This window comes from Armigeres subalbatus, chromosome 2 (assembly GCF_024139115.2).
Source record: "Armigeres subalbatus isolate Guangzhou_Male chromosome 2, GZ_Asu_2, whole genome shotgun sequence".
In the NCBI taxonomy this organism is placed as follows: Eukaryota; Metazoa; Arthropoda; class Insecta; order Diptera; family Culicidae; genus Armigeres; species Armigeres subalbatus.
This window is the reverse complement of record NC_085140.1, coordinates 343,759,689-343,785,448: the sequence shown is the minus strand read 5'-3', so window position 1 is coordinate 343,785,448 and position 25,760 is coordinate 343,759,689. Positions and strand designations below refer to the sequence as shown.

Sequence of the window (25,760 nt, the reverse complement as noted above, 5' to 3'; positions counted from 1 at the left end):
AACTCTTGATTCATGCGATGCCGTCAAATGCCGTTCCCCTGATAACCGCCTACTATTGTCCGTAGCACTTTATGCAATTTCGGAGAATACCTCGTAGGCAACGTTCAGCAATATGATTGCACGGTATTGCTATAATCCAGCTTATTGACCTTTTTTGTAGATGGGACATTAGACTGGCCCAGATTAGTATGGGGAGAAAAAATGTTGTCGAATTCCACGGGGCACCCCCAGAATTGTGTCTTTGGGTGAGAAAATCAATCTCTGAAAATTTCAGCTAAATCGCTTGTTGCATAAGCTGGCGCATTTGATTTGATGTTTGTATGGGGATTTCAGCCAAAATGTATAGGAAAATACACCTCCGTCACTCATTCGATCTGGAAATTGGTTCGGATTGCTCGATTGACCTCAGAATTTCAAAAACGGCAGTTGGTATGCTACAGAACAATTTCACAGAACATTGCATGATGATTAAATGAACTTTTATATAGTTTTCGGCTGATTTATTAGGAGCTGATTTGTGTATTTTTGGATTTTGATCGAATCGCAGCACTCTATCCAATGCCTCTCAGCCATGAAATAGCACACTTGATAGTTGGTCCACCCCAGGGCCTTATTGTTTTCAGCTGGTCAGTCCCCTCCTAGATTTATTGGAAATCCGGTGCTGGAAAACGTATGTCTTGCGTGTGTGATTCGTCGCCATACCGCCATCGTTGTCTACCACATCGCCATTGGTCTTCTACGTCATGCTGTCACAACCTTTGCACCTCACGCTCGCTTTTAAAAAGGTTTCCGTTTATGTCCTTGAACATCTCAGGTTGTGCCACGTGGCCCTTACGTGAACGTGTGTTTTTGGTGCGGGGCAGTTGATCCATCTCTGCAACTTCAACGCGTGTTGAATACCGTCGAAAGTTTTGACCTCAGGCATACTGCAACGAGGTAATGGACGGATACTATATTCGCACAGCGGTTCGGTTCGTGATGTCGGCAAAGAATATATCGTTGATTAAAACGTGGTTATTGGGCATATGCAAATCTTCTGTCCCGCCGGGGCTGTGGATTCAGGCCTGTTTAGAGCAGTGGTTTCGCGGTCGCAACCCCCTGGATTGTAACAAATGTATTTGTTACATGCTATATTCGGATAATTTATTTGTGTTTGTATAATTTTTGATCGTTTTTCTTGAATAAATGTACTCGTTTACGTTGTATGTAACATCGAAACATAATCGAGCTTGTTGCATCAGTAGTATTTTAGAACAATGTTATTGTATTGCGTAAATTTAGGCGCACCATGTTATATGTATGCTTGTTCTACTGCTCGATCATTTTAAAAGCTTATTCTAGAGATTGTTGTATTCAGTGTTGTCGTCCTTTAGGCGCTATTTCATTCTCGATCAATTTGAAAAACCTTCAACCGGAAACCATTTTCCCGACCAATCAAAATTCAGCAAATGTAATAAAAGAAAACCGGAAACCAAATCTAAGCCAATCAAAATTCAGGAAAAATATTACAAAGAAATAGTATATTGCTCATGGGGTACAGACCAAATCAAGAGACGAAACTCAAATCACTCTTGTAAAGACTGTGGTCAAGTAAAGGTGGATTTTAAAACTACTATTGCGAAGTTTTATCGCGAGTGAAAGCTTTTATAAAGTATAAGTGAGTTGGATACCCGTTGCTATATATTGATAGTTACAATAATTCTAAAATTTTTTTAAACAGTTCTATTGGTTTTCGGAAGTGGTTCTTTAAGTTAAATAGAGTGTGAAGCAAAACCGGCAGGATTAGAAAGGTGAGATGTTTTATTGAAATATGAGTGCACTGGCTTAAAGTTAACGTTGAACAGGCGAGCGATCCCATTCAACGTGGGTGTTTGTTCTGGACCGCCAGAATCCGGACCGTCATCACACTCGGTCGTCGCTAGGTGGCAAGCAGCCTGACCACCACCTTGGGTCCGGGTCACCTAATACCCGTAGCACCCGGCTGTGCGGCCGCTCTAGGAAACGACGATTTCGAACCGATCCGAAGAACCCACGTGCGTCGACGCCATCCGTAGCCATCCTTCGTTGGATCTCCAAAGCCAGCTGGCCAGCAAGTAAGCCCGTTCTTTATGTGCACTAAAAAAATGAGCTGGAAAAAAATTTGTACATAATGTAAATACATTTGTAAATGCAAGTTTGGTTTTACACTCTTTAAGTTCTTTTTAGTTTTTTTCTCTCTTAGTATTAGAAGTGTTCTGGGATATTTTTAGAATTAGTTCGCTATTTTACATTAAAGTTAATTATTTCGGTTAATTCATTAAATTTAATTATTTCACAAATTAGTTTTTTCTTTAACCTTTCTTTTCTAATAGCCTTTCAAAGTGTTTGGAAATCGTAGTATTTGTTTATTGGTCTTTTGATTTTTCTATAGAATTGCAGTTTTTTATTTTAGTATAATATTTTGATTGATTTCACTTGGTTTTGGTTGGGGTAAAATTTGCTGTGAAGCTCGAGCGTTTTGGGAAAAACTACCTGCCCTGAAGTAGGAGTCTCTGGCCGGACTTAACGGAGCTAGTGATCCTTTTTACAAAGGTGGCGCTTAAGTCACTAGTTTTGTGTAACCTTACACGTGGCTCATTGGACAATTTGACCCCAGGAACCGGGACTAAGGTTTCAGGATGATTGGCCAAGTGGTCCACAGTCCCCTGAATATGTTATGCTAAAATCAAGAACATATATAACGTCGTCGGGGGTGACAATGGGTCAAATGGGGGTGAGAATGGGTCACTGTTTCAAGTACTTAGAATGCTTGTAGAATAGATTTTTATTTCATTTTATTGGTATTTTTATTTATTTTATTGCAATATCTTTTATCATTCTAATATTAAATTTTCCAGGAGTGATATTTTTATGATTGGATTTGTTATACTAGCTTACGAATTTTTGTGTCTGATGAAGTCAAAATCAAGCTGTCATGATGTAACTGTATCTCGCATAGAGGTTTGCGCCGCCGCGCCACATCACTTTTGCGTACAACCCGATTGGGCTGCACCTTTGAGTTTTTATCCTTTATTAAAGTGATTTTTTTCGCAGGGATAAGTTCATCACTAGACGGCTAGTTTGTCATAGCCAACTTTAAAACAACGGAAAATTGCTCGGAATTTTGAAAGATTTTTTTTCTGCAAAGATTTTTTTCTATTTTTGATAAGAAATTCTTGGGAAATTCCATTAATCGAAAGCGACAGACGGCCGAACTTCTTATTTGGCCGAAAAAGCCATTTGCCCTAACAGGTCGTCTTACCAAAACGATCGTTGGCCGAAAATGCCGCTTAGCCGTTAATGACCGAAAGGATAATATGGTCAAAAACGGCCACTCATTTGCGAAATGGGCTTTTCGTCGATTGTCCATTGAACAAAATTCCTTAGCCTCTCTACTTTTAAGTCGATACTGGCGTTTAGACCAAAAATCATCTAGTCATCATGTCTCTTTGTAAGAATTGTCATTTGGCAGAAAGAGCCATTTGGCCCAAAAATGACCTTTATGCAACTTTTTTTGAAAAGTTGTTTTGCAGAACGGACATTTTAAAGCCTAATGACCATTCCTACCAAACGGCATTTTCGGTTAAATGATTTTTTCGGCCAAATTACCAGTTCGGCTAAATGTCCATTTGGGCTGTATGTCGCTTTCGGTCAAACTACATTCTTGGTAACACCATTTTCGACCTGATAACAGTTTCGTTCAATTCGACTTAATGTGATTTGGTCAGATGACTTTTAGCTTAAAGGCCAGAATCGACTTAAAAAGTAGAGAGGTTACGAAATTACGTTCAACGGTCGTTTGACAAAAAGGCTTTTTGGCCTCGCTTTTCGCCGTAAATGTCATTAGGCCAAACGGTCAAATTACCAGTTCGGCCAATGAATTTCCCAAGAATTTCTTATGGACAATACACTTACTTGATACTTGATGGGCTACAGCTCTTCGATGAACCTACGCCGAATGGAGTATCCTTCTCCACTGGACTCGATCCTGGGCCAATCGCTTCCAGTCGCCCTGAACATTGAGCGCCCTCAGGTCCTCTTCAACTGCAAAAAGCCATCGTGTACGCAGCCTTCCACGAAGCCTGCGGCCTCTTCCGGGTTCCGGGTTCCGGGTTCCGCGAACAACGTGACCAGCCCACCGTAGTCTGCCGTGTTGAATAAGCTTAATAATATCCAACCCTTTATACACCTGGTACAATTCGTGATTCATGCGGCGCCGCCAGATATCGTTCTCCTGTTCACCGCCGAGTATTGTTCGCAGCACCTTACGCTCAAAAACTCCGAAAGCTCTCCGATCAGCCTCCTTTAACGTCCATGTTTCATGGCCGTATAAAGCCACCGGAAGAATCAGAGTAGTATACAGCGCGAGTTTTGTTTTCGTTTGCAGACTACGGGACTTAAGCTGGTTACGAAGTCCGTAATAAGCCCTATTTGCAGCTGCAATACGCCTTTTCACCTCGCGGGTAACATCATTATCGCACGTCACTAATGTTCCAAGATACACAAATTCTAATACCACTTCAAACTTTTCACCATCAAGCACCATTTCGCTACCACCGCCACTAATGAACCCACGTTGATTGCCAGCGACCATATACTTCGTTTTGCCGGAATTGATCGTGAGTCCAATCCTCGCTGTCTGCCTCTTAAAGGCACAACAGCCTCTTCCACTGCACGGCGATCAATCCCGATAATATCGATATCGTTCGCAAATCCCAGGAGCATATGCGATTTTGTGATAATGGTACCACTTCTTTGCACAACAGCTCTCCTAATCGCTCCCTCGAGCGCTTTATTGAACAGTAGATTCGAGAGTGCATCACCCTGCTTTAATCCATCTAAGGTAACAAATGACGTCGATATTTCATCCGCAACCCTTACACTTGATTTCGATCCGTCCAACGTTATACGAATCAGCCGTATCAGTTTCGTCGGAAAACCATGTTCAAGCATAATTTGCAATAATTCATTCCGTTTCACTGAATCGTACGCCGCCTTGAAATCAATAAACAGATGATGTGTCTGCAAGTTGTACTTCCGGAATTTATCAAGGATCTGTCCACCAGGACATGGTCTATCTGGTTGCAAGTTTCACCATTTGGGTGTCTCCAGGTGTGCTTTCGGATATTCTTTCGTGCAAAGTGGGTGCTACTGATGGCCATCCCTCTGGCAGCAGCGAAGTTTACTAGCCGTAGGCCGTTGTCATTGGTAGCGGAGTGAAGGCTCTCCCTACCGATTATGGGACGGAAAAAGTCCTCTCTACCTACCTGAGCGTTAGCATCTCCGATAACAATTTTCACGTCATGCTTTGAGCATTCTCCATAGGCTTTATCAAGACATTCATAAAACGTGTCCTTCACGTCGTCGGATTTATCGTTTGTCGGTGCGTAAACGTTAATTAGGCTGTAATTGAAGAATTTGCCCCGTATCCTCAACACACAGATTCGTTCGCTAATGGGTTTCCACCGCATCACTCGCTTCATCTGCTTTTCATCGCTACGAAACCAACTCCATGCTCTGCTTTTCCGCCGCCGCTGTGATAGATGTTATACTTGAATGCAGTGTTGGTCGTGGGGTCCACGGCTCGGAATTCACGTTCTCCGGATCTAGGCCATCGGACTTCTTGAATAGCGGCCCCGTTTACTCCAACCTTCTGCAGTTCACGAGCCAGAAGGCTCACTCGTCCAGGTTCATTTAGGGTCCTGACATTCCAGGTACCGAGTTTCCAATCATAGTCCTTATTTCGTAGCCGGGTCGGTTGCCAAAAATAACGTTCTCTTTTCTTCATCTCCATGCCCATCTCCATTTTCGTGGTATTTGAGAGGCTTCAGTAAGCTACCTTACCGGGGTCGCGTTACCTACATCGCGCTGGTGGGGCTGCCACCTTAGGTATAGCTGACGCGATACAGCATTTCGTTGATCAGCCGCTGGGTACCAGGCAGACGCTGTTTGAGCCGCACCTACTGGTGAACAGACGCTCGAGGCGTACCTTCTCACTCTAGCTGATGTCAGAAGGACAACAGTGCCCAGGCTGCACTACCAGCTAAGTACACAACCCTTAGCTGGCGGTCTTTTGTCATCGGACGACCCGTGGAAGCGTGAGATAGGGACTTGTGGGGACCTTCCTTGATGTTAACCCACCATTTTGCAGCCCATTTTGGATAATACACTAGTCGTTCGATAACTGCAACATGTTTTCGTTTCAACTAGCGAATGCCGTTCGATAATGGCGACGCATGAATAGAAGTGCACCTGACCGTGCATTTTTTTTATTCTTTATTTAGGTGTTTTTTTTTAATTCTAGATCATAGTTTCCCAAACTGGTGGGTCACGACCCCCCATCCTGTGTAAATCTTAAGGGAGGGGATCGCGGCCCCCAAACTTTGGGAAGCTATGTTCTAGATTAAGTTCAACACCGACCTGATTGTGCAGTGCAATACAGCTATCATCGACATTACATCATTTTGAAGTTCAGCTGTCCGATAACTGCAGAACTGATGTAACTATCGAATTGTAGTTAAAAGCATTGCAATCAAATGGCTTTCAGTTATCGAACGCCTACTGTACAAAGAATTTCCCGTAGAAATCCAATAATTCCGAACAATTTTCCGTTGAAATCCAACGATTTTTTTTATTGAAATCTACATTTTGAACAATCCTTCGCGGAAATTCTAAAGAAGTTTCCGTTACCGGAGAAAAAAACGACATTTTCGTTATTCCCTTACTAGATTTTTACTTTCAGAAGCCGTTGCTGTAAAAAACAAAAAATCGACAATAATGGTTTGTGTACCACTTTCGCTGACACCGATTCAATTATGAAGAATTTTCTTTGTTAATTTCGAAGAATGCTCAACAGAAACTCAACAGGAACTTTCCGTGAATTTTCGAAGATTTTCCATAAGAAATTATGAACAATTTCTGAAAATCTGAAATTTCTCATGTCAATTGCGAAGTTCATGCTGGATATCCAAACAATTTTATTTGGGAATTCCAAAGAGCGTCTCTTAGTAATTCCAAAGATTTCTCGAAACTTCAAAGTAGTTCCCGTGGAAAATCCGAAAATAATTTTCAAATTTAGGAAAAGCTTATAGAATTTTATGGAAAAGTTCACCAGTTTCTAAAAAGTTATATATTGTAGCTAAGATGTCGTCGCTTTTGATGTAGTTTCCAAATCGCTTTCAAATCTCTAATTTTGAGCAAAACAAATAAATTGATACTTGTACAAAAAAAAACAATATGGCCGAAAAAACGTGGTTATGATAGTCAAGCCACAAAATGAGTGACTTTATGGCAAAGATTTCACGATCCCCTTGATACGGTCTCGCACGGTTGATAAACATTGGTTTAGAGTCTCACCTAATACCCGGATTAAGACTTTTGCGGCACACGTTCGCCTATTGCCTGCTTGCAGATACATACAGCTTTTTTGTCTAGAAGTTTAACAGAGTTTAACACTGCCAAACCCTACCATATCTCATGAAAGCCCCACATCACGCATCTGTACTTTTTTCAAAATAAAATTGTTTGAAAACATATGAATGAGCGTACAATAATTTCAGTTTAATATATTGATTTGCTTTTCCGCTTTTATATCTGCTACTTCAACAAATGAAACCAAATTGAACCGAAACGAAATCATGTTTAATTCCCTCGTTTAAACGTTGCAGCTCGTTTGATCATAAAATGAAAAACATAATTTAATGAATCGACAACTTACATTACATTAGAGAACCCAACGCAACGCCTACAGGTATTGCCACCGGTCACGGGAAATGACAGAGTGATCCTAATCTGGTTGGTAATTCTCCTTCTAAGAATTGAATTTTTCACGCCCTATCACCATTCCAGGTTGGAGTGATGTACAGCACGGTATGTATGCCGTGGATGTACAGTACATCATCAGTGCGACTGTCTGTTTTTGGAGCAGTGTTGAAATGAAAGTAAAGCCGTCCATTCCTACCCATAATAGTTACGATAAAGTTGCCTCCAGCTTGATTCAACTGAATCGTTCCAGATGGTCGGCCAATCAAGTGCGCTTCAATGATCATCATCGTGCAACCACTAAACATCAACACCACACTGTTACGTACTTTTGATGAAACACTCAAGATGAGAAAAAAAAATGCTGCTCATGTTGGAGTAGTGCAATCACGCAAAAAATGAATAATGCTGAAGAATACCGTAAATTCTCATGGGATTCGTCGCCGGGTGACCATTCGTGCGATCCATCAACGACGGAACTGAAACTAGCCTCAACTGGTAACTCGGGTTTCGGCTCGACACAATCAGGTTCGTCGTCCCTTGTTTCTATCAGCGGCAGTCACCGCCATCCAGCAGTGGATTACCAATCTTCGATGCAGGTCCACAATCGATGGATGACGGCAAATCAACAATCATTTGTCAGAGTGTTGGAAAATGTGGCTACCTTGTTGGGCCAGAGTAAGTAATAAGAAATTCATTTTTGATTGATAATAAACTGCGCAGCCTGCACGAAGGGAAGTAAGTTTATGTGACGCTCGAGATACCATAACTTGATGAAAATGGGTGTCTTTCACGTCCCCTTTGGTTGAAGTGTCTGGCGCCATTCGTCAATATCTGCTTGCGCATTGATTGAATTTTTCGTTTGGGTGATGGGATAATTTTTCAGTTTTCCGCGTTGATCACGCAGCAATGACGTAGCTAGGAAATATCTATGCAGTATTCCTCACGATTCCAGCAAGTAGTTTTAATACAGGTTCATAAGAAACACAGTTCATAAAAACTTCGTATTTTTTTTATTTTGGAAAACCGTATGAGGATTCTATAAAATACTATGTAGTTGACACAGCACACGCCATACAGAAACAAGGCGCTATCAACACACGCGTGAACATTACATTTTGTTGTAAACATGTGATCTCACTGCTATCTCTGCATGGGGCAAAGCAAGGCATCGCTGTAGGTACGAGTTGATTTGTCTATTCTTTGTACTCTTTCATACAGCGATAGCAATCACATCACTTTTAAACTGTCAGTTTCATTACGAGCCTACCTTGATTCTGTATACCGTGGTCCGTGGCCCAGCAGACGCTGCTCTGCATAATAGGAGAAAATGCGCGTTGTGAACTGCCCATGCAATATTTCCATTCGAAGCCTAATAATTATTTTAAATTATTTTAGTTTTTCACGGTTTTAGTTAAACCCGTCGGAGAATATAACGAACAGATTTGCTAAAGAAATGGAGAAAACCCATCCAATAATTTTCAAGTCATGCGGATACGAGCACAGACCAATTCATTTTTATATCGGTCGGGATTCTGCCGAACCGCACCGAGTGACTTTTTGAATGACTAGTGATATTTTGTTCGTGTAAGGGAACCCATTTCATATCAATTCATACGTGCATTTGTTGCAGGCAACTCATCATCAAGAATCACGGTATGAAACAGAACAATTTTATTAGTTACAGGATTAATTAACAAAACGACTACAAAATCCAAAGATCAATGATGAGGATATTTTGAGTAATCTATAGAAAACAAAGAATATTTCTTTTATCTTAAATGAACATGTCGAATGGTTTGATCATAGTTCTAAACGCTATTTTGGTTTCTTTGAGACTTCCGGAACCCGTTGCTCCTTGTAATAAGTCTAAAAATATCATATTTAGAAAAAAATATTTGAAAATTGTCAATCGGACTATTTCGATTTTTGGACTGTTACTGTCACAGATCAGATGACCAAATTATGTAGGGCCCTTTTGCTCTAACGGATTATTCGAGGGTAAGGGTAAGAGTAAGGACCTCAATAACAAAAATTATTATGAACTAGCCTTGCGTAAGAGGTAAAATATCAAAAAATTGTACCAATAATTAATGTGCAAAATACTTCAAGCATGACATAATAAGCTTAAAATACTAAACGAAAAATAATTTGTGATGCGTATGGTATTGTAATAACAGAGTATGCATGCCTAATTTATTCTGCATATTAAATTTTGTTATTATTAATTTGGTATTTTTCCTCTTATGCAAGGCTAGTTCACAACAAAGTATGGTATCAATAACACTTAACAGAACGAGGTATTATTGAGTTAATTTCTTCTGCTCGGGGAACACCAGTCTGTTGTTTCAAAATACGTGACTAAAATACACCGTGGTCTTGCTAGTTCACGAATTCTTCAACGCTTTTTTGCGTGCATGTAGTCCGAAAAAATTGTCGATATGGCAGCATTTAACTCGACAGCATTTCCAGAGTTTTAGTATATTGTCCCAACCATCAGGATTTTTTTTAAATAATTTATCATGATTTTCAAAACTCAAGCCTCTAGTACGTAAGTTCCTTCAATTTAGTGCAAGAAACAGCCATTATGTACAATATGAGCCTGTTTTTTTCACAAGGAAGAACCCGCCACAGACTTCTAGCATTGCTCTTTTTTCGACTTCGAAGCGAGGACGTACCAACAGTATGTGCTCTGCGGTTTCGTCAACACCTGAGCAGTCAGGGCATACGGGAACCTCCGCGTTTCCAAACCTGTGGAGGTACTGTCGGAAACAGCCATGGCCTGACAGGAATTGTGTCAGATGGAAATGAATTTCCCCATGGGGTCTCCCCACCCAGCTTGATATGTTAGGAATCAGCCGGTGAGTCCACCTACCTTTCAAGGAGTTATCCCACTCGCGTTGCCATCTAGCAACCGAAGTCACCCTGGTGCGCTCGCGGGCTCCTCTGGTACCACGTAGCTCAAAGCACTCCTCGTCTTCCCAAATGACCAGCCCGACTGGCATCATGCTCGCTATCACACAGGATGCGTCGTGCGATACCGTGCGGTAGGCAGATATCACTCTGAGACACATCAAGCGGTAGGTGCTCTCCAGTTTCTGTAGGTAACTGGTTACCCTCAGTGCTTTCGCCCAAGACGGGCCGCCGTACCTAAGAATAGATGCGGCAACGCCTGCCAGTAGCCTACGTCTACTGGCGCACACCTTGGAGCTGTTGGACATCATCCTCGATAATGCCGCCACAGCAGTCGAAGCCTTTTTGCACGCATATTCGACATGGCTACCGAAGGTAAGCTTAACGTCTCCCACTTGAACAACTGCATGTTGTGCCGACTTACGGTTGTTAACGATAACCACCTCCGTCTTATGTTGAGCGAGTTCGAGGCCTCTCTCACTCATCCAGTCCGCCACAATGCTGATCGCGTATGCTGCGGTTAGTTCTACTTCGGGAATTGACTCCCCGTAGACCTCTAGGGTTACATCGTCGGCAAAGCCTACGATCTTCACCCCAGAAGGGAACTTTAGCTTCAGTACCCCGTCGTACATCAGGTTCCATAGTACCGGGCCTAGGATTGACCCTTGCGGGACTCCTGCGGTAATAGGAACGCTTTTCTGACCGGCATCGGTCTCGTATAACAGCACACGGTTCTGGAAGTAACTTTCCAAGATTCGGTACAGTCTCACCGACAGGCTAACCGGCGTAACCAGAGCGCGATAGCATCCCAGCTTGCGCTATTGAATGCGTTCTTCACGTCCAGTGTCACCAACGCACAATATCGAATTCCTCGCCTTTTCCTTTGGATCGCTACCTCTGCAGTCTTTAGCACTGAGTTGATAGCGTCCACTGTGGACTTACCCTTCCGAAAACCAAACTGGTTGCTCGACAGGCCATCCGTACCTTCTGCGTACGGGGTGAGCCTATTGAGGATGATCCTCTCTAGCAATTTACCCGTCGTGTCGATCAGGCATATTGGTCTGTACGCCGATGGGTCGCCCGGAGGCTTCCCGGCCTTCGGCAGGAGTACCAACTTCTGCCTTTTCCATCTCTCAGGGAAGCGGCACTCGTCTAGGCATCTCTGCATAGCTAACGTTTAGGACTCCGTTAGGCCCTGGAGCTTTGTTTGTCGCTAGCCAATGCGAGCCACTCTTCATTCGTCACCGGAGCCACCACCTTGCAGCGCCGGAGGCCAGGGACTTATGGCTCGGGACGGGAATAGTACTTCGATGATCCTCGCCAACCGGTCCGGTGACCGTTCGGGGGGTGTAGAGCCCCCTTTGGTCTTGGCCATAACGATCCTGTAGGCGTCACCCCACGGATTCGCGTTGGCACCCTCACACAGGTTGTCGAAGCATGCTCTCTTGCTGCTCTTGATGGCCTTGTTAAGGGCCAATCTCGCAGCTCGGAACACTTCGCGGCGAGCCGCTCTTTCCTCCTCGGTGCGGGCTCGCTGCGTCCTACGTCTGGCCTTAAGGCAGGCTGATCGAAGGGCAGCAATTTCGGCACTCCACAAGTATGCCGGGCGTCTGCAATTCCTTGGCAAGGCTTTCCTCGGCATAGTAGCATCGCACGCGCGTGATAGAACAGCTACCAACGCATCCCCGCTTAGACTCTCGGTGTTAGCCTCCAGTCCCAGGGCCGCAGTGAAAACTTCGCTGTAGAAGTGGTTGGACATCCACCCACGGGCCTAGCAGGGATTACCCTGCCCTCCATAGTTAATCTTGAAGCGAATTGCTAAGTGATCACTATGGGTGTAGCCCTCATCTACCCTCCAGTCCAGACAAACGCTACATCTATCCACGACTCGGCCCCATTCCTACGGAATGTGCTTCTGGCTCCGTCGTTGACAAGCACTGCATCGTGCTTCGAGTAACGCTTGCCCCCTCTGATTGGTGCAGCGGCTGCCCCTTTCCACTGCCCAAGCATTAAAATCTCCCGCAATAACGAACGGGTTCCGACCTACTAGGTCGGTACTCACCTACTAGCTACCGTCTCACCATTCCCCTCTCTGGTTGGGGACCTCAATAAACCCCCTTTGGCGAAGGGGTTCACCACCTCCTTAACTGGTATTTTTCCAAAAAGTCTTTTGCTGCTCATTGCTGTATGGGTCCCCCTTGCGGCTGCCTCCGAATCCCGCTGGAGTAGTCGCCTTTAGTGATCCCATGGTTATCTATGCCTGTATTACGGCAAGCAGGGAGGCCATGCAAGGGTTGACACTTACGTGTACAATGCCCATTCCAGCGCGTCTAGAATGGGCATCTGAACCTACTCCCACCCAGTAGGCAAAACTGGATGGCGGGATTGGGCGGCGTGCTACAAGGCCCGCCACGGTTTTATGGGACGGAAGACAGCCTAGCCATTAGCCCACTCGCCGTTTCGAGTCGGTGTCATCCGGCCCTACTAAGAGAGTAGAATGTCAGGCTGCCAGCCCTCGCCTCGTAGTATTGCATTGTACCATACTCAAGTCATTAACGTGCATGTCAGAGCCATAATTGAGACCTTACTGACGTCAGCCTCAATGCGCTCCCTCATTTGTAGCTCATTTAGCCGACTGGTCGTGTCGACTAGTGTTGACAGACCATCGTGTTCTAAATACTTCTATTGATGTCCCAACATGATGTAAATTCTTACTCAATAAGAATCCAGTAATTTTTCCCTGTTGACCCTGTTGCGATAGTCCCGTTGACCCTTACTCTGACAGCCAACTACGCCAATGCGGGCTTCGACATGTGTTGCGATAGTATCGTTTACAACTTCTGTGCTGATGATAACCACGATGCCAGAGTTACGGGCGGAAAACAAGATAAATCAAATGAAAGTGGTTCCATTTTTTTTTATTTTGCTTTCCTTAGAAATGGAACTGATCAAGCAGCGACTGTCGCAAACTCCTAATGCCGTGTAGTTACACGCCTTTGCGTTGCATTCAAGGAGCGGCGGCAGTACCAGTTAACTTACACTTGTTAACACGAACTCGATGGAACCATAAAAAACACGCCGTTTCAATTGATCGCTATAAAGAGATAGAGAATTCAAATGAATATAAATGACTGCTGAATGATCTCCAGTGAATGTGAAAGTATCTAGTGCGGTTGTGTTTAAGTGCTAATGTATAACTGAATTTTTGAAATTGTTTTGCCTCTCCTGTAAACAAACACTCCGTTGAATTATGGACAGATTGGCGACGGGGCAAGACAACCACATAACCGGTTCATCGAACAGGTCGGGTGTGGAGGGAAAATAATAACAATCCAAACAATACGGATCCAGAAAATTGAGGCATTCCCGCTTCCCATCTGGTGTTTTTATCTTGTTGCTTAGATGATCGTATCTTGCGTATGATGAGAAGTTGGGTCGATTGCTGTGAGATATGCCTTGAATCTGGCATATACTCAAAGTCTTGACTAACTGAATATTGATTCAACAGGTGATGCGATATTATAGCCGATTATAGGCTAGAAGGTATCAGTTGCAATTTGCAATTGAGGTTTTTGTGAATGAGACTGTTTCGTAATCGGATTTGTTTATTTGGTAATTATGAATTAAATTATCAATTTGGCCCTGAATACGTGTAAAAATACGGAATTTGATAATAATATGATAAAATCATAATTTGAATGAGATATATAAATAAAAATTTTACAAAAAAAAAACTTTGAATTCCATTCTACAATCACAAACAAATAAAACCTTTTAGAAAACCTAATCTACAGGTAGCGCCGTTATGAGTTTAATTTGATTTATTTTATGAAAACACAGACCACCTGATGCGGCATTATCTGAACTGATCAATTTACGTCAGTAAATACAACATAATCATCTCGGAATCATTTCAGAAATAAACATATTATAAAAAGGCCTATTATAAACAGTGCAATAGTACATTTGGCCAACCATTCAGCCATCATTAATATATAGATCAACTTCTCACAAATTGATATCTTAATGTGTCTGAATCCTATAGACCGTAGTCTTTATTGCTCATAAATACCTATCAAAACGACGTTGCCCCGTTCTATAACATTTCGACATCGTGGCGCTATCCCATCATCACTTGTCCGTTCGTCTACCTGTGGCTCTGTGGGAGAAAAGTTATGAGAAAGCCATTGAAAGGAATTTTTAATTAATTTACTGCCCGAGAGGGAGCGCTTGCCATCGCTACCAATTTTTATTGCTTGTGCTGTATGAAGTTTTTGATTCTAGTTTTAGATGTTCTCTAGTAGGAAAAAAAACTTTTTATAACAAGCAAAGGTGATTAAGGATTAACGTCATATCGATCATATACATATATGGATGGTAAAATTTTGAATGAAATACTGACGCAATAAAATTTAATCAAGTATTCAAATCGAATTAAAGCCTAAGTTCTAATGATTTACGGTTAAATAGATTCCCACCCAAAGTATTCAATTTATATGAGGTGTCTAGATCTAAATCTGGTGATCTCAATTTCTAATATCGAGATTAATTTTGTGGTCAACAGCTCCAATTATTGTCGCTTCACCAAGAACAATGCTCCATCGTTAAACAAGTGGACGTTATATGATGCAGAAGCGTGAGAGAAATTTTATTCGAAAATTGATTGGATCATTAGGAATTGATTACTGTTTAAGCATGCATAAAACCTAAGAACTGCATTTCTTCGATGTTCTATATGGATCGCAAAATAACACACGAAGCGTCAAACAGTTATTTATTAGCATAATAAATTTATTATTTCCCACAGCCAATCGTCCATCATGTGAAGCCTAAACCAGTAAGTGTTTTGTAGCCTTCGGGCAATCCGGAGTTCCATTTCGATTAGTTAGTTGGGCCTATAGTTGAGGCATCACTGCGCCAAACTGGTTTGGGCCACTTAAGATGCTTCTCCTTCTGTTGTGTGTAGCTCTTTTTATCGGGTTTACTTCAACTTGAATTGCTCCTCTTGGGGCACTGATACTTTGAACAGGGTGCACAGTGACCGTAGTCTGGAAAAGTATTCAATTTGTTCCATTATTTTTTTTACTTAATCCTTCCGTTGTCAACCACCCTTTTGAAAACGAAAATAAAAATCTTTTTCACTGTCTTTCAACATTTTTTCTCAACACAAGGCCACAAGGTTCTGGACATATTACGGATTAAAAAAGGGTGTTCCGGATTTAGAATGGTTGTTAGGCCATTTTGCAGAACGCATACTTCGGAAACGATTATTTTAGATATTTTAGTTGGAACTATGCCAAATTTGATCAGGAATTTGATCGGTCCACAATATGGCCTGTATTTATTCCGGATTCCGGACGTTCCGCCAGAACCGGTTAAGGGAATAGGAAATAGGCCAATACCATCATGCGGCAAATCAAATTTCATGATTTCAAGATTTATGGTTTTCTATAGTAGTTTTGTAATTCCTGAACCACATTTGCACTGGTTGGAACCGGTATTGGAAGCTTTCAACATTCTCCACTGGTTGCCCGGCTACTGTGAAACTGGAAGGAGTCACCGTGTTTACATCCAACGATTTGGTTTTGTTGACGTTGATGACTAAACCTGCCGAAGAGGAGCGCTCGGCAAGGTCGTTGAGCTTACTCTGCATATCAGACGGCCATTGCGCGAGGAGTGCAACGTCATCAGCCAATTCGAAGTCGTTTAGGTGCTCCATGGTTATAGGCTGCCATAACAGCCCGCGGTTTGGTTCACGGTCAATCGCATCTACCAGAATCTCATCGATTACGATGAGGAACAGTAACGGTGATAGAATACATCCTTGCCTCACACCAGCTACAACCCGGATAGGGTCGGACAAGACCCCATTGTGCAGCACTCTACACGAGAAGGCCTCGTACTGTGCCTCGATGAGGCCGATGATTTTCTCAGGAACTTCCTTGCGTCTCAGGGCGCCCCACATATTCTCGTGATTGAGACAGTCGAAAGCTTTTTCGTAGTCAATGAATATCAAGTAAAAGGACTCTTGAAATTCGTTGACCTGCTCCAGAATGATGCGGAGCGTGACAATATGGTCCACACAGGATCTTCCGGCACGGAATCCGGCTTGCTGCCGCCGGAGAGTCGCATCGATCTTCTCCTGAATCCGGGCTAGGATAATTTTGCACAGAACTTTGAGAACGGATAATTTTGCACAGAACTTTGAGAACGGTACACAGCAACATAATGCCTCGCCAGTTATCGCATACAGTCAGGTCACCCTTTTTGGGCACCTTCACTAAGATACCTTGCATCCAGTCGACCGGGAAAGCTGCGGTGTCCCAGATATTACGAAATAAACGATGCAGTAGTTGAGCGGATGTCATGGGGTCAGCTTTGAGCATCTCGGCTGATATGCGATCGACCCCTGGGGCTTTATTCGATTTCATGCTTTGGATGGCTGTTTGAATTTCTAGAAGTGATGGAGCTTCGGTATTGACGCGTGTTATACGTCGGATCCTAGGCAGATCATGCCGAGGTGGTGATGGCCTAGGTGGCACTTGAAAAAAGTTGTTCGAAGTGCTCGAACCAGCGTTTCAGCTGGTCAGTTGGGTCGGTCAATAACTGATCATTCGCGTCTTTCACAGGCATCGTTGCATTCATCTTCGCCCGGCTTAAGCGTCGTGAGATATCGTAGAGGAGGCGAATGTCCCCAGTTGCGGGGGCTCTCTCTCCTTCGTCGGCCAGAGAGTCTGCCCACGCTCGCTTGTCCCGTCGACATGAGCGTTTTACTTCCTTCTCAAGAGCCGCGTATCGTTGACGGGCTAAGACTTTGGCTCCTCTGGTTTTCGATCGCTCTATCGCAGCTTTGGCTTCTCTTCGCTCCTCTATCTTCCTCCAGGTCTCATCGGTGATCCATTGTTTTCTCTGGGTGCGCAGTTCGCCCAGATTGTTCTCGCTGGTGGCGATGAAGGCATTCTTGATGGCGGTCCATTGGTCTTCCACGCTGCCACCTTCCGGAATATCTGCAGCACGCGTCTCCAGTTCTTCAACGAAGGACCGTTTCACCATGGCATCTTCCAGTCGGCGTGTGTTGAATCGTCGTCCAACTCTTTCCTCCTGCCGACGAATCCGCGCAATGCGCAGGCGTATTTCGCCGATAAGGAGGTGATGATCAGACGCGATATCGGCACTACGTTTATTCCGTACATCAAGAAGGCTCCGTTTCCATTCTCGGCTGATGCAGATGTGGTCGATTTGATTTTCTGTAAAGCCGTCACGGGAGACCCACGTGACCTTGTGAACCGGTCGATGAGGGAAGAGCGATCCCCCGATCACCATGTCGTTATTACCACAAAATTCTGTGAATAGCTCTCCATTTTCGCTCATTTCTCCGAGACCATGGCGTCCCATAATGCGCTCATGGTTCAAGTTGTCGGATCCGATCTTCGCATTGAAGTCGCCCAAACAGATCTTGATATCACCCTTCGGAATTCTATCTACGACGGCATTGAGTTGACTGTAGAAGTTCTCTTTGTCTTGCAGATCGGCAGCACCGGTTGGCGCATAACATTGGATTATAGTAAGGTTTCGGACCCGTGTTCTAAATCTGGCAACGATTATCCTTTCACTTATAGGTTCCCACTTCATAAGCGCAGAATGTGCCTGAGCGCTTAGTAGGAAGCCAACTCCGCGATGCCGGGGAGCGTGTTCACCTCGTAAACCAGAGTATAACAGAACTTGTCCCGACGGCGTTCTGTGTTCTCCAAAGTTTGGCCAACGGGCTTCACTCAGTCCCAGGATCTCAAGCTTCATGCGGCGTGCCTCATTGGCAAGTTGTGCCAATTTACCCTGCTGGGCTAGGGTTAAAAAGTTCCATGTTCCTATTCGTGTCCGTTGTTTCGCGCTAAGAGTCGTCGCCGTAAAATCAGTCCGTATTCTTTCATTATCGGATTCTCGAACAAATTGATGTTTCGGGAACAGTAGGCTGTTGGCCCAAGGTTCCCTATCCACCGGGATGGGGCTGCCATCTTAGGTATAGCTTCCGGGGAATAGCATTTCATACTCAGCCGCTGAATGCCAGAACAGACGCTGTTGGAGCCGCACCTCCTTGGTGAACCGACGCTCGGTCAGTCGGGTCAATTTGTTTAAAGTCCCACCCAACACCACGACTAGGCTAGTGCGCTTTGAGCGGCACACGGTCGCTTTGATAGGGCATGCTTGGGGACACATGCAGCTTTTTATAGGAGTTCAACAGAGCCCACTGTCGAACCCCACCACATCCTAGGCAGACCCCACAGGACGCACCCTCTCACTCTAGCTGATGTCAGAAGGACAACAGTGCCCAGGCTGCACTACCAGCTAAGTACGCAACCCTTAGCTGGCGGTCAATTGTCATCGGAAGACCCGTGGAAGCGTGAGTATTGCAACTTGTGAGGACCAGAGCTATGTTAGGCGCCCCTTCCCGGATGTCAACTCACCATTTCGCAGTTCTCTGCTGTCTCCGCTTCAGTCTATAATGTTCCACGTTCTGCCGGGTACCTTGCTGCAGCGCGACCTTCTCCTCCAGAATCTATCTGCTCTCTTCATCGAACCAATCGTTCCGTCGACTTCGTCCTATATACCCGACGTTGTTCTTCACTGCGTCATTAATGGCTGCTTTGACTGTATTCCAGCAGTCCTCAAGAGGGGCCCCATCGAGCTCACCCTCTTCTGGCAACGCTGCTTCGAGATGCTATGCGTATGCAGTGGCGACATCAGGATGCTTCAGTCGCTCTAGGTCGTACCGCGGCGGTCGTCGGTACCGAACATTGTTGATGACGGATAGTTTTGGACGCAGTTTAACCATCACCAGATAGTGGTCAGAGTCGATGTTAGCGCCACGATATGTCCTGATGTTGATAATGTCGGAGAAGTGCCGTCCATCAATCAGAACGTGGTCGATTTGTGATTCGGTCTGCAGTTGTGATCTCCAGGTGTACCGATACGGGAGGATGTGTTGGAAGTAGGTGCTGCGAATGGCCATATTCTTGGAGGCAGCGAAATCAATTAGTCGTAGGCCGTTTTTGTAGGTCAGCCGGTGAGCGCTGAGCTTCCCAATAGTCGGTCTAAACTCCTCCTCTTGGCCAACCTGAGCGTTCAAATCTCCTATGATGATTTTAACGTCGTGGCTTGGGCAGCTATCGTACTCACGTTCCAGTTGCACGTAGAATGCATCCTTATCATCATCAGTGCTTCCGGAGTGTGGACTATGGACGTTGATTATGCTGCAGTTGAAGAACCGGCCTTTGATTCTCAACCTGCACATTCTCTCGTTGATCGGCCACCACCCGATCACGCGCCTTTGCATATCGCCCATCACTATGAAAGCTGTTCCCAGCTCGTGTGTGTTGCCGCAGCTCTGGTAGATGGTATCCCTAGTAACATTTTAGTTTTATGCTGGTTTTAAAGAAGCCATGAAGAACAAATAATGGTTTTCATGACCGTTATAAAACTAAAAACGTTACATGGGATCATTATCTCTAAACGTTCGCACCATTGATCCCTTCCAACAAAGCTCCTGCAGCGCTACGATGCCGAATCCACGGTCCTTGACCACATCGGCGAGTATGCGTGTGCTCCCGATGAAGTTGAGAGATTTACAGTTGCACGAACAGAGTTTCCAATCGCTAGTCCCTTTTGTCGCGGTGGTCTTTGCCGATGGTTCCGGTCCGTACTCTCTTGTTGATTGTTCGTTGGGTATATTTTTTTTAAAGGCTGTCTTGCAGGGTCTGACCAAACCCCTTAAATTTCCGGAGGATCATTCCTCTTTATTCCCGGTGGACCATGGTGCACAGTTTCACTTAGAGTCCCTCGCTGGCACTCGGACGATGATCAGTCGCCCCTAACATGGAGAACAGACGCTGTTATGAGCCGATCCTGACATGGAGAACAGACGCTCAGTAAGATTTGCACCTCCGGAGAGCGGCGAACCCCCCCTTCCCTGTCAGCATACGACCATAGCTCTCACCGGTTGGTTACCCGATCTTCCTTAAGGGTGCTCGTAATCCCGGCCAACATCACGGGGAGGTAGGGATAGGAGTTGCTGGGTAAGAGGCCAATAACCGCGATATGGAGTCTATTTTATTCCTTCATGTACGCGAAGTACCAAATGGTACGCTTTACCCAGCATTTGCCGTGCCCACGTGATCATATAAAACTTTGTTTAACTATTTTTTTTTTGTGAGATCTATATGGTCGAGACCGGTGATCCTGTCTTCTTACATATAATTCTGCAACCATTGTGGGGAAGCCATGATACGTTTCAGTTCAGGAACGTATTATTTTGAAATCCCACAAAGCTTTGTGCACTGTAAATGTATTTTTAGATACTCAACTTTAAGTTTAATGTTAATTATGCGTATTTAAGGGACCTAAATCTCATTTTGAACATAACTGTTACATAGCAGTTTCTCAAGCAGCTCAAGTATGAAATAGCTCAAAAGTCTTACGTTTAACTTTTTTTTCAAGTATTACTATGTTAGATCAAAAGATTCATTATATTTTATGAATTTAGTAAAAAGTGTATAATAAGTTATGTTTGACGGAGATAATCGAACTAACAATTCCATGGACGAAAATATGGAGCTGCTGTAAGTAAATATGGTCAATATATTTCCGTCGTCTTATGAATTCTCGCTTAACTTTCAAAAGGACCTAAGTAACATTTTTTCTTGAATTAATTTGAGGACTGCTATCAAAAGCTAACATATTAGTCTGTTGATTGCACTATTCAAATTAATTCATGAAAACAATGTTATTTAGGTCCTTTTGAAAAGTTCTTTCATGTCATGAATGAAATTCCGAATTGCATGGGAAATTTACAATAAATTAAAGAGTTATCTTCGCCACGAACATGCTGGCTGTGAACGCACCTATAAGTTCCAATCGGAGGCCAAACAATAGTGTATTCATTTTTTCAATAATTTTACCAGACTTTATCCGAATGCCAGTCACTACGGAACGACACAAGTTGTTGTTTTGTTGTTGCTTTGTATATCCACACACCACCCGTTGAATGGTATTTGCTTCTGGATGTTGCTGCTGCTGTTTCTATTTTTGCGCCACTCTTTTGATGAAGATGAGAAAGGCGCAAGATTGATTGAAATGTGCTAAAACACCTGTTATGTGTTTCCAGTGACCGATCCGAACAGCACCATCCATTGCAGCTTACAAGCTCTGCAAGATAAAGTTACAGCTTTGAAGTCCAGTCAAACAGTCAATACAAGTAGTCAGATTAGAATTCTGCTGTGTGGGTCTGCTTGGTCGTCTTCGCTTGAAATCATTGATCATCCCGACCTATTTTGAATTACAATCCGAGAAAAAAAGCATTGAGAACCTCTGAATTAGATTGATTCTTCGTGTTCGCTGTAGATATAATTTACTTCGCACCTTATCGGGTAAATTATGATTGATTATGGCGAGGACTACTGTTTTGTCCGGGAGGAGGATTAACGCTTTGGACATCAATGAGTTTCACGCCCTTGTCTTTTCGAAACTCGCAATCTGGACTGGACATCATATTTCTCATGTGTTTGGGTTTATAATTTTCTGACCTGTGATGATAATTTTTCACGATCCATGATTTCAACGGTCCTAAAAAACGTCGTCGTCGATCCTATACCTACGTCGTATCGTAGGTATAGACACATGGCTGTAGGTTGGTGGATTCACGAAGTGTATGATAATTCTAAATAGTTATCATTCTGATTGCACTTTTCGCATGCATTCATGTAAAGACAGCGAAAATGAGGAACATTCGGAAAACATAATTGTATTAAATTCCATGAGGTGCAATTGAAAGCTCGATACATAAAAAACATTTTGCCGCGTTGGTGTTGAAAAAAGCGAAATGCTAAATTGATCGATTTTTATCCGCCAGACTACGCTGCGAAGTGACTATAATCGCAGAGGGAAGCATCCAAAAATAGCAACGCTTACAAGCCAAGCTTGACTTGACGCACAAACCGGCCGTTTCAATTTACATCCGATTGGGCATCTCATCTTCTGAGCTTTGACAAGACGAGACAACGAACGTGTGCCTGCTCACGAGTGATTTCCTTTTTTGGCGATCCTGTCCGGTTTGTGACCACCTCGCCTCCCCGCCCGCGGTGGTAGCACGTATTCATAATAACATATATGACTCCGAACCAATCGGCTACCGTTCGTTGTTTTAGCGCTGAACAGTTGGTGTGGTCAAAATAAAGAGAAACTTCCACCACCACGAACTGAGTGTTGATCGGTGATCACGGTCGACGTGTCCAAACCATTTTCCAGCTGGCCTTTCCGCACATATGGAAAATCCAACAACAATGTTCGAACGTGTTTAAAGCTGAAAAACACAAATAGGACTGAAATCGTGGCTCAATTCTTAACTTGGTATGTGGATTGGGCACAGGTTGCATTTGAAAATAGCAAAGCTCATGTGGATATGTTGATGTATGAATGCAGGCAAAGCGTGCATCGAAAGCCGTGTGAGGAAATGTTTTTGATTTCATAGTGCAAATGTCGAACCTAATTGAACATAATTCAATTGATGTTGCGAAAACTGTTCAATGATAAATATTTCATTTAGTAACATGAAGTTGAGATGGTTAAAATACTGCAATGGAGCATTTTGATCTAGATCTCAGTCGATCGTGTTCAATCAATATTGCTTAAATGTTGATGTCGCTACTCGCACGGCCACGAAGCCCACAGAAATTTATGATTCTCTACTGCTTGGGTGACCTTCGTAAATGCAAGCCGAAAACATATTAACAATGCAATAATTTTTTTTTTTGTCGAATTATCACAGTTTTTTTATATCACTAACACTACGAATACCGAGATAGAATTACTAACGCGGACTACCGTGATCAGAAAATCATGGGAACTAAATTTTCAAACAGCTGGTTCTTAGGCGTCTTTTAACCGAATTTCACAATTCTTTTACGTATGTCTTACCCATCTCATCTAGTTTTACCAGACTAGTGAGTTATGTTTCTAGGGATGCTCATTTTTCCCTGAAGGGGCGTGATTAACTATAGGTTTTGCCTTTCCCGTATTTTTTTAGTAAAACATATATTTAGTAAAATTTACTTTACATGACATATTTCAGTGTGAACAAAACTTACAGGTTCCAAAAATATTTTATAACACTATTCTAGCATTCACTACACTATGTGTAAACAATATGTTCCTTCTGGATACCCTAGCGACTCCTTAATGACCTCTATGACTGATGAAAGATGATATGCAAATTTTGCCGAAGAAAACTGCGGAAACCTGTGTCAATGGAAACCCGTCATGTCCATGCCAGTTCGTAAAGGTCATATGTACGATATTCCAAACTGTTCTGGTTCTAGAGTTTGGATCAATTTGTCTACCAAGTCAACTGCGGTCGAAAGCTATCTGAAATCAACCAGTCATGTCCATACAAGTCCGTAGAACCCACGTGTATGATTTTCAACTCAGATATACCCACACCAGATGTTCTAGGCTCTCCAATCTGGAGATTGGATCAATTGGTCTACCAGGTCAACTGCACTCGATAGCCATCTGAAATCGACCAGTCATGTCCTGAGAGTCATGTCCATTCAAGTTCGTAGATTTTCTGATAACGGTATTTGGCGTGTTAAATAGCATTAAAGTATTCTACCGTACAAACAATTAGTTATAGATCCCATAAGGCTACCTGTTACTAAATTTGTTCTTACAAGGAACAATTTGGCAGGATCGCCGAATGTGCGGCCTCACTTAGCAGTGGTCCATTGGAGTGAAGTTGCCACCGCACCCGTTGCATATCCGAGGAGTCAAGTCAGAGAGGAAAAAGAGGAGTCAAGTCATGGCCTACTGTTAGCTGATCAAATGCTATAATGTCTCTTATTATACCCGAGACTATTGCATCTGTCAACTTAACACACACTGTGGTGAACTGCCTATTTCATAATACATATTTACCCTCACGCCAAGGTAAGGGTGACCAATGACCATACGTACCATAAGGGTATGCAATAACACTTTTTTTCTGACGAAACGAAACGAAACGTAATTGGAAATGCTATTGTTGGTTCTAACAAAACGAATCAAAATTCAGATTTACTTCCGAGACTTCGAAACGCAACGAAATCTAGATCCATTTGATTCGAAATTTTACGAAACAAAGTATTAAATACATAATGCAAAAAACGAATAAAAAAAATCTGCGTAGAAAATTAGTTTAATATTTTTAAAGTAAAATATTGTTACCCAAATCCCATAGTTAGAATCTAGCTTTATTTTATAAATGGTAACAGATCAGTTTGGGACCTGTTCACCATTTTCAAGAGTATGCTCCACATCAAAAACAGCATAAAAATATTCATCGCTTAATATTTCCACCAGATGCAGTAGAAAACTCGACTTTTTCTAAGCTTTTACTGAGAGCTATTGGAAATATTAAACGAGCATTTTTTTTGGTTATGGTGAGAGGCATTTTTTATCCAACACATTTTTCTATGGAGCTTGCCTTGGAATAAATCGTGACGGCTAGATGAAAACCTTTTTACGTTTCACCACTTCACCTATCACTCACTTTTTGTGAGAACAATTACAAAAATTCTATGGTGTGTTGCAGCGGGAGTCGAACCTTAACAATAATAGCCGTCGGATGCGCTTACTCAAGTAACACCATTACGCTATCTGCATGAAGGCATTAGGTTACACTGGCCTAGCTGGACTATGCAGGACAGTCCCGGGTTCAGTCTACTTGCCTCACATTGTCTGGCGCCCCGGAAAACGTTCTGCATTCCATTATGAATCTGTAAAGCCTAGAGTTTCAATTCATTGAAAATGCAATGTAAATTAATAATTAAGAAAAGATAGGGAACTTAGCCTACTGAAGTTGAGGATGTTATGGGTCTACTAAAGTCAAAGGATGAAGGTAATTTTGAAGGTAATTTTTCGCAATCTTAAAGAATACACAGGCAGTTTGGCCATTTAAGCGAGTGTTCGGAAAATGAGTCACGTTCAGAATTTGAGTCAAAACGGTGTTTGCTGAAAGCTAGGAAATGATGTGGAAATTCAAT

At 43.1% G+C, this 25,760-nt stretch overlaps 1 long non-coding RNA gene across 1 annotated transcript; it reads left to right on the top strand.

Annotated features, from left to right (window-relative positions):
• Positions 1-1,618: 1,618 nt before the first annotated feature.
• On the top strand, positions 1,619-2,094 carry LOC134217016 (uncharacterized). The gene is made up of 3 exons (XR_009980899.1): positions 1,619-1,657; positions 1,721-1,790; positions 1,845-2,094. It is a non-coding gene; the product is annotated as an uncharacterized LOC134217016 (long non-coding RNA).
• Positions 2,095-25,760: the final 23,666 nt, after the last annotated feature.